The 13,739-nt window shown below is 39.5% G+C and overlaps 1 pseudogene; it reads right to left on the reverse strand.

The window, feature by feature from the left end:
* Positions 1–8,620: 8,620 nt before the first annotated feature.
* Positions 8,621–10,164, reverse strand: LOC130033856 (eukaryotic initiation factor 4A-I-like; annotated as a pseudogene).
* Positions 10,165–13,739: the final 3,575 nt, after the last annotated feature.

A 13,739-nucleotide genomic window follows, 5' to 3' on the forward strand; every position in this document is an offset into this window, starting at 1 on the left:
AAGATGCTAGGAGCCCTGCCACTCCCAGTGCTGCAGCACTGGTGATCTCTGCTGGCCAGACCCTACTTCCGAGAGATGCTTCCACCTATTGAAGCTTGTGGGTAATAAGAATGTTTGAGAAATTCAGTATTGAAAATTAGCAATGAATTGAATACCATTCCCTGTCATTTATCTTTTCTTTTCACTCCTGGAAAAAAAAAACTGGAGCAATAGCACAGCGGTAGGTTGTTTGCCTTGCAAGCAGCCGGCCTGGCCGAGCCAAGTTCAATTCCTTCACCCCTCTCGGAAAGCCCGGCAAACTATCAAGTGTATCTTGCCCGCACAGCAATACCTGGCAAGCTACTCATGACGTATTTGAGATGCCAAACACAGTAACAAGAAGTCTCACAATGGAGACGTTATTGGACCTGCTCGAGCAAATTGATGAACAATGGGGGGACAGTGCTATGCTGCTTCACTCCTGGAACCACTCCTCTTCCCTCTCTCAGTAGTTAAAATCACCACTTTCAAGATTCACTTTAAATGATGACCTCTCAGGGGCTGCAACAATAGTACAGCAGTAAATGTTCTTACCTTGTACCTTGCCAGCCTGGGTTCAGTTCCCAGCTGCCAGGAGTGATCCCTGAGTACAGAGTCAGGAGCAGGCTCCGGACATTTCTGGAGGAGGCCTCCAAACCAAAGTCAATCAGTAATCAAAGGTGACCTCTCAGGCAGTGAGTCATTTTTTATTTTTGATCTTCATCTTCATGTCAAAGTAAATTCCATATCAACTAACCTTGTATTTCCTGAGTACACAATAGGAATCAATCTTTGAATCTGTAAGGGGAAATTTGGGCCATAATTCTAGGTTATTTAGGAGCTTGGTGAAGAGTTCCCTAAATATCCCGAGAGAAATAATTTCTTTTGAAATAAAGACTAATATTAGAATTATTCTCTGCATTTTTTCTCCCTGATTAATGTTTCTAGAGCACTAGGAACATATACCATTCACTTTTTCCCTTATTCCCACTTTCTGAAACAGTGATTCGGGCAGGTGGGTATTCACATACACATTCAAATCATTCACCAGGAAGTTTTGCACCATTGGGTGAGTCAGGGAACTGGTGTGGGGTATGCTTAATGCTTGGGGCTGTCTTTTTGGAGCAAAGGATAAAAACAGGATGCAGGACTAACCCTACTATAGATGGCTACTGTCCCTACTAGAGCAGTTTAATCATTCTCTGAAAAAGAAGAAATTCCATTTGCTTTTTTTTTTAATTAGTGAAACACCATGAGGTACAGTTGTAGACTTACAAACTTTCATGCTTGGGTTTCAGTTATACAATGATCGAGTACCCATCCCTCCACTAGTGCCCATTTTCCACCACCAATGATCCCAGTAACTCTTCCCCTCATCCCCCCACCCCACACCACCTCTGTGGCAGGGAAATCTCTTTTGCTCACTCTTTCCTTTAGGGTGTTGTAGGTTGCAATGGAGGTATTGAGTGGTCATCATGTTCAGTCTATAGTTTACTTTCAGCACACATCTCGAATCCCAAGCGAGTCTTCCAAAACATCCCTTACTTAGTGTTCCCTTCTCTATCTGAGCTGCCTTTCCCCCCAACATGTGCTGCTGGCTTCCAAGCCATAGAGCAGACCCCCTGGTATTTATCTCAACTATTCTTGGGTATTTGACTCCCCTTCTGTTACTTTATATTCCCCAGATGAGGGCAGTCTTTCTATGTCTGTCTCTTTTTCTAGCTCATTTCACTTAGTATGATACTTTCCATGTAGAATCACTTGTATGTAAATTTCATGACTTCATCTATTCTAACAACTGCATAGTATTTCATTGTGTAGATGTACCAGAGTTTCTTTAACCAGTCATCTGTTCTCAGGCACTCGGGTTTTTTCCAAATTTTGGCTATTGTGAACAGTGCAGCAATGAACATAGAAGTGCAGATGCCACTTTGACTATGCATTTTTGCCTCTCCGGGGTATATTCCCAGGAGTAGTATTGCAGGGTCAAAAGGGAGCTCAATTTCTAATTTTTTGAGAATTGACCATACTGAGCCCGGCAAGCTACCGAGAATATCTCGCCTGCACGGCAGAGCCTGGCAAGCTACCCGTGATGTATTCGATATGCCAAAAACAGTAACAACAAAGTCTCCAATGGAGATGTTACTGGGCCAGCTCAAGCAAATCGATGAACAACGGGAGGACAGTGACAGTGACAGTTTTCCAAAAGGGCTGAACCAATTGGCATTCACACTAGCAGTGAAGGAGGGTCACCTTCTCGCCACATCCACATCAAGACTGGTTGCTTTTGTTCTTTTGGATGTGTGTGTAGTCTCTCTGGTGTGAAATGATATCTCATTGTTGTTTTGATCTGCATCTCCCTGATGATTAGTGATGTAGAGAATTTTCTCATGTGCCTTTTAGCCATTCGGATTTCTTCTTTGGGAAAGTTTCTGTTCATTTCGTCGCCCCAGTTTTTGATGGGGTTGGATGTTTTCTTGTTGTGGAGTTCAACCAGTGCCTTTTGTATCCTTATTATCAACTCCTTGTTGGATGCGTATTGGGCGAATATCCTTTCCCGTTCTGTAGACTGTCTTTATATTTTGGCCACTGTTTCTTTTGAGGTGCAGAAGCTTTTTAGTTTAAGATAGTTCCATTTGTTTAGCTCTACTTGCACTTGCTTGGCCATTGGCATGTCAACTTTGAACATACTGTTATCTTCAATGTCAAGAAGGGTTTTGCCAACCTTGTCTTCAATGTACCTTATGGATTCTGGTATGATGTTGAGGTCTTTAATTCATTTTGATCTTACTTTTTTACATGGTGTTGGGCAGAGATCTGAGCCCATTTTTTTTTTGCATGTAGCTGTCCAGTTTTGCCAGCACAATTTCTTAAAGAGGCTTTCCTTGCTCCATTTCACATTTCTTTATCCCTTATCAAAGATTAGATGCTCAAATGTTTCAAGGGAGGTGTCAGTATATTCAACACTGTTCCATTGATCTGCGGCTCTGCCTTTGTTACAGTACCATGCTGTTTTAATTATTACTGCTTTGTAGTAGAGTTTGAGTTTGGGGAGGTTGATTCCTCCCGTTTTCTTTTTCCCGAGAATTGCTTTAGCTATCCGTGGGCTTATTGTTCCATATGAATTTCAGGAGTGTTTGCTCCATTTCTTTGAAGAATGACATGGGTATTGTTATAGGGATAACATTGAATTTATACAATGATTTTGGAGAGTATTGCCATTTTGACAATGTTAATTCTCTCTATCCTTGAACGAGGGATATCTTTCCATTTCCTCATGTCTTCTTTTATTTCTTGAAGTAGCATTTTGTAGTTTTCTTTGTAGAAGTCTTTTACGTCCTTAGTTACGCTGATTTCTAGGTATTTGATTTTCTTGGGTACAGTTTCCCATTTGCTTTTATGCAGTGCTATGGGATCCAACATCGGGTGACGGTGTATTTTTATTACCCAAAATTTTATTATCCATGAGACTGACTCAAGGCATCTTTGAACAGTTGTGCTTGGATGACAAGCACAGCTAAACCTTACGGGGGAAGGATAAGTACTAAAGTCCACTTGAGGACAACAGTTGAGAGTGTTGGATACTTTGGGGTAGAGAAAGAAATTAAATGAGTTCATCAGAACCATGGAAATGCACACTATTGCATACATTGTAACTCACCCATAATATTTAAATAAAATGTTTGCCAAGAGATAGGGTGAGGTCTGGGAGGGGACTTCAAGACATTGGTATGGAGATGCTGACATTCATGGTAGATATGGAGTTGGAACATTGTATGCCTGAAACTCTGTTAATAACCATTATAAAGTTGTTATTTCTAAATAAAAAATCTGGGGAAAAGACTGTCCAAGGTAGAGTAAGCTGATGGGCACATTTCTTAGAGAATCTGGGCAGAAGGGGTTTATACTGGATAGTGCTGTCTGGAAATATTTTCGTTAGACTTGAAGTCCCACTTCAACACAGAGCTGAACACCCATCCTAATCTGGTGATTTCCTTTAGCTGTCATTAAATTTAGTTGCATGAGGGCTCTATTATGAGAATGACCCACTCGTACTTGTGAGAAATAAGATCAATACTTTGATTAGTATAAGGATTTCCAGTTCATAGGGCATCTTCACATCTCTATGTTTTCAATCTGAACTTCTTCCCTAAATTTTAAACCTCACAAGTGCAAGCCTGCAGAAAAGTAAAGGGTTCTACACTGACCTCAATCTGCTTCTCCTCCTCCTGGAAGTCCTTCGTAATCTTTATTCACCACCATATTGTACAGTATTTTCCATAAATGCTTCTCGTTAACTCATGTGCAACTGACATCTTGTTTACTACATAGAGTGTCTTTGAAAGAAAGTCTGGTACTAACTCCCTGCACTCCTGACCCCATCACCGCCCCCCCCCCCCACCACAACACACAGAGCTTTCTGAGCACCAAATCAGAGAAGATGTACTAAGTGAATGTTTCTAGCTACTAAAGGGCTTCCTAGACTTTTATCTACACAAATCAATTGCAAAAAATGTTTGAAAGGAAATTTTCACATTGCAGGTCAGAGTGGAATTCTGTATCATTCCCAAGCAGCCAGTGATGCTGAAACTGGTGGTCCTTTTTTCACACTCTGAGGAACACGGCACTCAAGCACTTGTGCTAAAACTCACCCCTACATCAGGATCATCAGGAAAGTTTCAAATGAATAAATGCCTAGGACATGCTGATTTAATGGTGAAAGATATATGGGGGCAATAATAGATTTTTTTTTTTGGTGGAGCAATAGCACAGCAGGTACGGTGTTTGCCTTGCACATGGCTGACCCAGGTTCGATTCATCCATCCCTCTCGGAGAGCCTGGCAAGCTACCAAGAGTCCTGGCCACACAGCAGAGCCTGACAAGCTCCCCGTGTTGTATTCGATATGCCAAAAACAGTAACAACAATTCTCACAATGGAGATATTACTGGTGCCTGCTCAGCAAATCAATGAACAATGGGAGGACAGTGCTACAGTGCAATAAATTTTTTAAAAATTTAGTTTTTTTTATTTTTTAATGTTTCAGGTTTTATAGTTTCTAGCAAAGTTTGAAAACCATGATGGTTCAGGGAAATTTTCCATGGTGTCACAACTTTAAAAGTAAAGGGAGTGACTCCTCCCAAAGTGGAAGAATAATATTAATGGTACCTTACTTTGCTATAGTTCACAAAGGATACTACGACCATATCCATTATTTTATTCTTTGCAACTCATGAACTCATGAGACATGCTTTTTTTTTTTAAAAAAAAAAGAGAAACAGACTCAACAAGGTGATTTTTATAGAGCACACACACGAATTGAACTTTGAAAGAAAATTAAAATTAAAATTTTTTCTCCCTGAGATCCATGGAAAGAGCCCTATATTGTTGGTCTGGTCTCAAACTTTACCACTATTTTCTAAGTTCTCATTCTCTTCCCCATTAACTCCATACCCAGACCATCTTCTGGACAATCTCTCCTGCTGGCTTCTCTATGTCACATCTAGGTTGGGAGATGAACACATTATGTGTTCTGCCATCTTTCTCTTCTCCAGCTGTCAAACTCTTACATTTCCAGATCAGGCCCAGATGTCTTTGCTTCCCCCTCCTTCACCACAAGTGTGTTAAATCTTACCATACTCATCATGGAACAGTACCGCACTGCACTGACTGCACTGTCCTCCCGTTGTTCATCAGTTTGCTCTAGCGAGCCCAGTAATGTCTCCATTATGAGACTTGTTGTTACTTTGTTTGGCATATAGAATATGTTACGGGTAGCTTGCCAGGCTCTGCTGTGCGGGCGAGATATTCTCGCTAGCTTGCCAGGCTCTGCGAGAGGGGCAGACGAATTGAACCTGGGGAGCCACGTGCAAGGCAAATGCCCTACCCGTTGTGCTATCGCTCCAGGCCTATGGAATAGTTACCAATTTATTTCTTTGTTTGTTTCAATGCACGAACTCTCCAAATTCTCAAACTAAATATCCAGCTGGGTATGTGTCTGATTTTCTTATAATTTTTTTTGACATTCCCAATGCTGATAACATAGTCCTATCCAAGTTTTACTTCATAAATGTGTTGAATCAAAAAGGATGATAAAAATAGTTTTAGAGAGATTTTTAAGATTATCAAACTTGAAAGATTAAAATAAAAACCTTTGGAAAGTTAAAAGAATTATTCTCAAAGTATACTGCTATTACTACTTTTACTATAAATATTGTTTAGTATTAATTTTATTTTAAACTTCTAGGATCAAGCTTACTTATGCATTTTGTACCTGAATATTTTGTTGAGTAAAAAGTATTCTTGCTATTGTCAATAATTTAGGAATTCCAGTGGAAAAAAAGTTCATTAGGATGAGCCAGAGGATAGAAAAAAGAAAAAGAAAGGAGAGAAGGGACAAAAAAGAAAAGTCATCATAAATATTATCACTTAAATACAAACTGTTAAAATTTCTGTAGATTTCTGTTCAGTTTCTTTCAAATGTCCAATGGAGTTCTTTTGTAAATTGTTCAATAACTATAATGATGCTATTTGTATACCAGTTTATACCTTTCTTTCATATAAATTATAGAATATTTCTTTATGTTGATACTACCTCTTTTATGCTGTGTAAGACTGTTTCAAGTATATATAGCAGTTTACATATTACCCAGCTGGATATTTAGGTCATATTCAGTTATTGTCCATATGAAAAGATGCTCTACTAATGGTTTGCTGTGAATACTTATTTTTATGAATTTAGGGTTTCCACTAGGGATCAATATCCAGAGGAAAAAACCTCACAGTTTATGCAATTAATTTTGTCACAGCAGTATATAGGTGAGCACTTTATCCTGCTTTGAGAAATGGGAATTGTGAAATTATAAATCCTGCTAATTCAATAGGTGAAAAACGTGAGTTTATCTTAATTTGTATTAATTTGATCACTTGGGAGTTTGAATAGTGTCGTAGTTTTGGCAAAGGCTTAGAGTTTCTTCTGAGTTTCTAAAGCATTACTTGAAATATGCTTCAAGTTACTACTATGTGCATCTTCATCTCTAGTATCTATGCCTCTATCGTTCATAAACACCAATGTCCAGGGCAGAGAGAGTATAATAGCAAGGCACTTGCCTTGCATGCAGCTGATCCAAGTTTTATCTTTGGCATTGCATATAGTGTTCCAAGAACTGCTAGTAATGAATCTTGAGCACAAAGCCCGAAATAAACCCTGAGCACTGCCATATGTTTCTCCCAAACAAACAAAACCAAAACACCAATATCCTAGCTGATACACATTCGTGAGCTCCAACTGTGTTTATTACATGCAAAATATAATTTTGTCTACAGTCCTATTGATGCTCAACATTTCTACTACCATTAAAATTTAAGTTTAAATAAAATTAAAAATATACTTAAATTTTTCATTTTAATGAAATGAATATTGTGATTCATTTATTAATCATTAAAATTATTGCAGAGTAAACTTTGTGTGGTTGTGGATATACTATACACAGCATTTTAATTATTGTTTCTAAATAACATTTTTCTTGGTGATATTTCCAAAAGTTATTGGAAGGGAGATAGATAGATATGTCTCCTAGATAGATGTATATAATTCTCTAACTTTTAAAAAAATTGAATCACAGTGTCACTGTAAGATACAGTTGCAAAGCTTCCATGATTGAGTTTCAGTCATGCAATGAATGTTCCAACACCCATCCCTCCACCAGCAATATCCCTTGTATCCCTCCAGCCACCCCCTCACCAACTGCCTCTATGGTAGGCACCTTTCTCTCTCTCTCCCTCTCTCTCTTTATTCTCTCTCTCTCTCCCTCTCTCCTCTTGGGCATTATCATTTGCAGTACAGATAGTGAGGGGCAATCATGTTTTGTCATTTGCCCACTTTCAGCACATATCTCCAATATGGAGCGATTGTTTCTGGTGTTAATTGTCATAGGGGTCCCTTCTCTGTCCCAAATACCATTTCTCCTAAGCCCTTGAGGCAGGTTTCCAACTGTGGGCCATTCATCCTGACCCTTGTTTCTACTGTCCTTGGTTGTTAGTATCTTACTATGTTTTGTTTCTTTATTTTATATTCCACAAATTAGTGCAGATATGCCATATTTGACTTTATCCTTCTGACTTATTTCATTTAGCATGATCTTTCCAGTCATTTATAAGCAAATTTCATGACTTCTAACAGTTTTTTTTTCTAACAGTTTTATTGTATTTCATTGTGTAGAGGTTCCATAGTTTCTTTATCCAGACATCTGTTCTGGATCACTCAGTTTGTTTCCAGACTCTGGTTATTGTGAACAGACCTGCAGTGAACATATAAGTGCAGATGTCATTTTTTCTGTGCATTTTTGCAGACCAGGAGTATATTCACAGAAGTGGTATTGCTACATCATATGGAAGCTCAATTTCTGATTTTTTTTCAATTTACAAGTCATTTTATTTAGAATTTTGTGTTTGTTACCTGGATCAATAAATACTATGCAAAAAAATGTAAAAATGGCTACCATTTTCTTTCCCCTGCTCCCCCCACACCTGGGGACAATCCTCTGGGCCACCTAACTCAGGAGTTCTCCCTTCAGATTTGGTCCAGCAAATGAGATTGAGTAGATTATTGCCCCTTGTTCATTTCAGAGAAATTTGGCTAGGGTGGGGAGCCTTTGGGGATTGGAGGTTGGCTAGGTTAGGGACACGTATTAGTGTTTTTGGAGGAGACAGTGCCTGGGGCAAGAGCCTACCCCAAAGAAAAGAATTTCTAAAATGTTCACAGTTCCTTCTTTTGCCTCAAAAAGTGACATTTATTCAAAGGGAAAACAAAACAAAACAAAACAAAAGACAAGATGTCCATCCCTTGGCTCCCTCCTCTCCCTCCTCGTGCTCTTCTAAGGCCCTCCCAAGGACAGAGCCCTGGCTAGAGCTCAGAGCAGGACAGCCCTCTCAGATGAAGTCGGCAACATTGAGAAGCATCTCCTCAATGGATGTATTGTAGAAGGTCTTGCTATCTCAAAGAGTTCCCTTGTCTTCCTTTGTCACCATGTTGATAGCCACACCCTTATGCCCAAAACATCCACCATGACCAATTCTGTGAATATAGTTTTCCCTGTTAGTGGGAAAGTTGTAGTTGATGACTAAAGAAACCTGTTGTACATCAATGCCTGTGGCCAGCAGGTCAGTGGTAATCAATACTCTACTGGAACCAGAGCGGAATTCCCTCATGATTACATCTCGTTCTTTTTGGTCCATATCTCCATGCATGGCAGACACAGTGAAATCTCGGGCATGCATCTTCTCTGTGAGCCAATCAACCTTCCTTCAGGTGTTGATAAAGACGACTGCTTGGGTGATGGTCAAGGTTTCATGTAAGTCACAGAATGTGTCTAGCTTCCACTCTTGCTCCACATTGATGTAGAATTGGCGGATACCCTCCAAAGTCAACTCTTCTTTGTTGACCAGAATTCAAATAGGGTCCCTCATGAGCTTCTTGGTCACCTCAAGGACATCAGAAGGCATTGTAGCAGACAACAAAACCATCTGGGTGTTGCTATTGAGGTTTTGAAATATATCATAAATCTGATCCTTGAATACTCGACTCAACATTTCATCAGCTTCATCCAACACAAACATCTTGATGTATTTGGGAGACAGGTATCTTCGGTTAAGCATGTCAAACACATGGCCTGGGGTACCCACAATGATATGTGGAGCTTCCATCTGCAGCTTCTGCACCTCAGCATGCACATTGGTACCCCCAATGCAGGCATGGCAGGAGGCACCCACATAATCTCCTAATGCCATGACCACCTTTTGTATCTGCTGAGCCAACTCTCTAGTTGGTTCCAGCATCAAGGCGTGAGTGGCTTTTAAATCCAGTTCAATTTGCTGCAGAATTGATATAGCAAAAGTGGCAGTTTTTCCCAGTCCCAGATTGGGCTTGAGCGATCACATCCTAACCTTTGATACAAGGAAGAATGGGTCACTGCTGGATGTCAGAGTGTTTTTAAAAACTATAGGTGTAGATGCCATGGAGGAGGGATTTGGAGTTTCATGTCATCAAAGCTGTCAACAATTTTATTCCAATTACTCTCGATGACACCTTCGGGCTCCATCCCATCAGGGCCATTGTCTCTGGATTGGGAATCCTGACTTGCAGACATGATCCTTCGAAACTAGTCAATTTCTGATATTTTGAGGAATGCCATATTGTTTTCCAAAAAGGCTGGACCAGTCGGCATTCTCACCAACAGTGAATGTTCTGTTTGCTCTTATTTCTGGCAACTATACTAATTCTGATTTTTTTTAATTGTTTTTCTGCATGTGTCTTGATTCCTTCTCTGAGATTATTTTCTTAAAATGTTTCACAGAAGTGAGACTCTTGGATCAAACAGGCAAAACATTTGTATGTCACATGCCTAACAGCTTTTTTCTAAAGAGTCTTAACAAACTTACTATTCATAAGCAATAGGCATTTACCAGTTTGAGCAGTTTTGTGGAAATTGTGTGCTAAACTTTGAAAAGATCTTACAAATATAAGTGGCAGAAACTTCCAACTAATAGTTTGTTTGTATGTATTATTTTATAGTTGGATCTTCTGAGCAGTGAAAAGAAATATTTTAATATTAGTTCATTTGTGAATTAGCTCATTAACTTTGTTTGTTGGAGCAATAGCACAGTGGTAGGGCGTGTTTGCCTTGCACACGGCTGACCTGACCTACCCGAGTTCAGTTCCTCCGCCCCTCTCAAGAGAGCCTGGCAAGCTATCGAGAGTATCTTGCCTGCGCGGCAAAGCCTGGCAAGCTACCAGTGACGTATTTGATATTCCAAACACAGTAACAAGTCTCACAGTGGAGATGTTACTGGGTCCACTCGAACAAATTGATGAACAACGGGAGGACAGTGACAGTGATTTACCTGACCATTGTAATATTCTCTATGCATTTTTCTTCCTTAAAGGATATTTTCAGGGGCCATAGCAAGAGCAAAAGTAGAGTGGGTAGGGTACTTGCCTTGCATGCAGTTGATCCAGATTCAGTCTCTGGCATCCCTTATGGTTCCCTAAGCCATGTCAGGGATAATTCCTGAGTGCAGAGCCAATCATCAAGTGTGGTCACCCCCCAAAAATATTTTCACCCAATTTTACTTCCTGATTCTGCCAACCACCAACTTGTTTTATGTAACTGTTATTTTTAGACTTTATTTTGAAGTGGGGTTATGTATAATTTATCTTTGATTTATTTCACTAAAGAAAATGCCCTTTAGGTCCATCCATGGAATTGCAAATGGTCATTACTCATTATTATTATGGCTAAATAATATTTCAAATTGCACATATAGATGCATACACACATATGCACCCATTTATTTATCCAAAATCCATATCTTTATGTACTACCTACAATGACCAGTTTCCATATTCAGGTCATTGTAGGTAATACTACACTGTACATTGGATGAGGATATCTGTTAGAGAGAATGGTCTCATTTCCTTTGCATTGCTAGATCACAGGTAGTTCTAATTTTAGTTTTTTTTTTTGAGGAACCACCATAGTAGCATGGCAATTTATATTGCTGCCTAGAAGTATACAACCTGCCTTCTCTTCATATTCTCGTTCACACTTGCTATCTCTTGTATTTTTAGATTAATCTCTATTTTAGTCATTTTTATTTATTATTTTCATTTAAACACTGTGGTTTGCAAAGTTGTTCATAATATAGCTGTTCCAGGCATTCAATGTTCCTATACAAATCCCACCAATATGATCTTCCCTCCACCATTGTTCCGAGTTTCCCACCCACTTCCAATCCTGTCCCATTAGCAGGTCCAACATAATTTATTTCACCTTGCTTGTTACAAAAATGGTTAAAGGAATTTCAAAAATATTTTAGCAAAAGGAAATTTCTGAAAATTGCTACATCTCACAGTGGGGTAATTAAAATCATTGCCTGATGGTTTTCTAAGCTGTTCATTGCTTAGTTGAGCTTTCTGTGTTTCTGTGTTATTGTTTTTGATTACTGAGCTTAGTTGACTTCTGTGCTACTTTCCCATCTAATTTTCTGTGTGCCTACTGGGCTGTCAGCATGTGGAATTTGGAGGTGTGGCATGACCACAACTCTAGTAAATCCAGGATCTGTAGAACTGGGCTGATGAGTTTAGTGGCTCAGCTTGGTTTACTTCTTTTCTGAGATTAGTGGTAAAGCTGTAAAGCTGGGCTGCTCTTTACATGGCAGTGACTGTGGCTGTTGAGGTTTCCGGCAGTACAGGGGATGGGGGAGAAACTGCCTGGCCCCACTCTGAGAAGACCTCAGAGTTTTCAGACCAAAAACCAGTGTATGTAGAAATTTCATCAGGTTGGCATCTGCGGAGATTAGAGCCCGGCAAGCTACCGAGAGTATTCGATATGCCAGACACAGTAACAACAAAGTCTCCAATGGAGACGTTACTGGGCCCGCTCGAGCAAATCGACGATCAACGGGAGGGCCTTTACCTTTACCTTTAGTCATGAAGCAGTAGAATTGGGCCATCTGCAGGGTGGTGGCTGTGGGGCTTGCAGGATGGAGACTTGGTCTGTCTTCCTCACAAGGGTGCCTCAGAGTTTTCAGCCTAAAGACCAGTGTGCCCATGAGTTTTAGTGGCTTGGATTGCATCTCTTCTGAGATTAGTCGTGAAACTGTGAGTCTGGGTCATTGTTTACATGGCAGCCTGTCTCTTGCATATTTGAAGGTAGCCATTCTAATAGTTATGAGATGATATAATGAATTTGATTTTATTTTCATGTTATCAGTGATGTCGAGTATCCATGTTCCTCTTGGTTGTGTGTGTATGCATATTTGAAAATTAATTATTTAGATCCTCTGTTCAGTATTTCCTATTGGTTTGTGTGAGTTTTTTTTTTAATATATTTTGGGTATTGGGGCTGGAGCGATAGTATAGATGATAGGGCATTTGTCTTACATGCGACCAACCCAGGTTAATTCACAGCATCCCATATGGTTCCCTGAGCACTGCCAGGAGTAATTCCTGAGTGCAGAGCCAGGAGTAGCCCCTGTGCATTGCCGAGTGTGACCCAAAAAGCAAATATATACATATATATGTATAAATATGCATATATATATATATTTGGTAGTTATTAGATGTAGTTAAATTGCATTTTACCATTCTTTAGGTTGCCTTTTCACTTTCTTGATGATTTTCTTTTGCTGCCCGCAAGTCCTAGTTTGATAAAGTACTCTTGTTTCCTTTTGTGTTAGTTATCTTTGCTTTTGATGTCAATTTTACAAGTTTTGCTACCAAACTTTTCCTTCTACCTCAAGCTTTTTCTTCAACCGAGGGTTGAGGTGGGTTGGTCTTAGAATGAGAAAACATACAATGATGAATTAACAGGTATATTAAGAAAAAAGTCTGTAATATTCACTTTGTGTGTCCATAGGGTGATAAGTAATCAGCAAGCACCTTCAGAGTATAGCACTGAAGTTAACAGAGTAGAATCTCCTGTTCTATTCAAACAGAATCTTTCCTGGTTGGCTGCATACTTGCAAGCCATTTTAAATCTATCTGAGCTAGTTTTTTAGGGATCTATCTCAAACTTGGAGTTTTTATCAAGGGAATGACTTCCCATAAAGTAAAAAAATAAAAATACAGTCAAGGTAGAGTTTAACCTCAGTGTTTTCATCTATGTAGTTCTAGTCTTAGGTTTTAGGCTTAGATTCTAGTCTTCATTCTGCTTTTGAGTTT

The sequence above is a fragment of the Sorex fumeus genome, unplaced genomic scaffold, assembly GCF_029834395.1.
Source record: "Sorex fumeus unplaced genomic scaffold, SorFum_2.1 ptg000006l, whole genome shotgun sequence".
In the NCBI taxonomy this organism is placed as follows: domain Eukaryota; kingdom Metazoa; phylum Chordata; class Mammalia; order Eulipotyphla; family Soricidae; genus Sorex; species Sorex fumeus.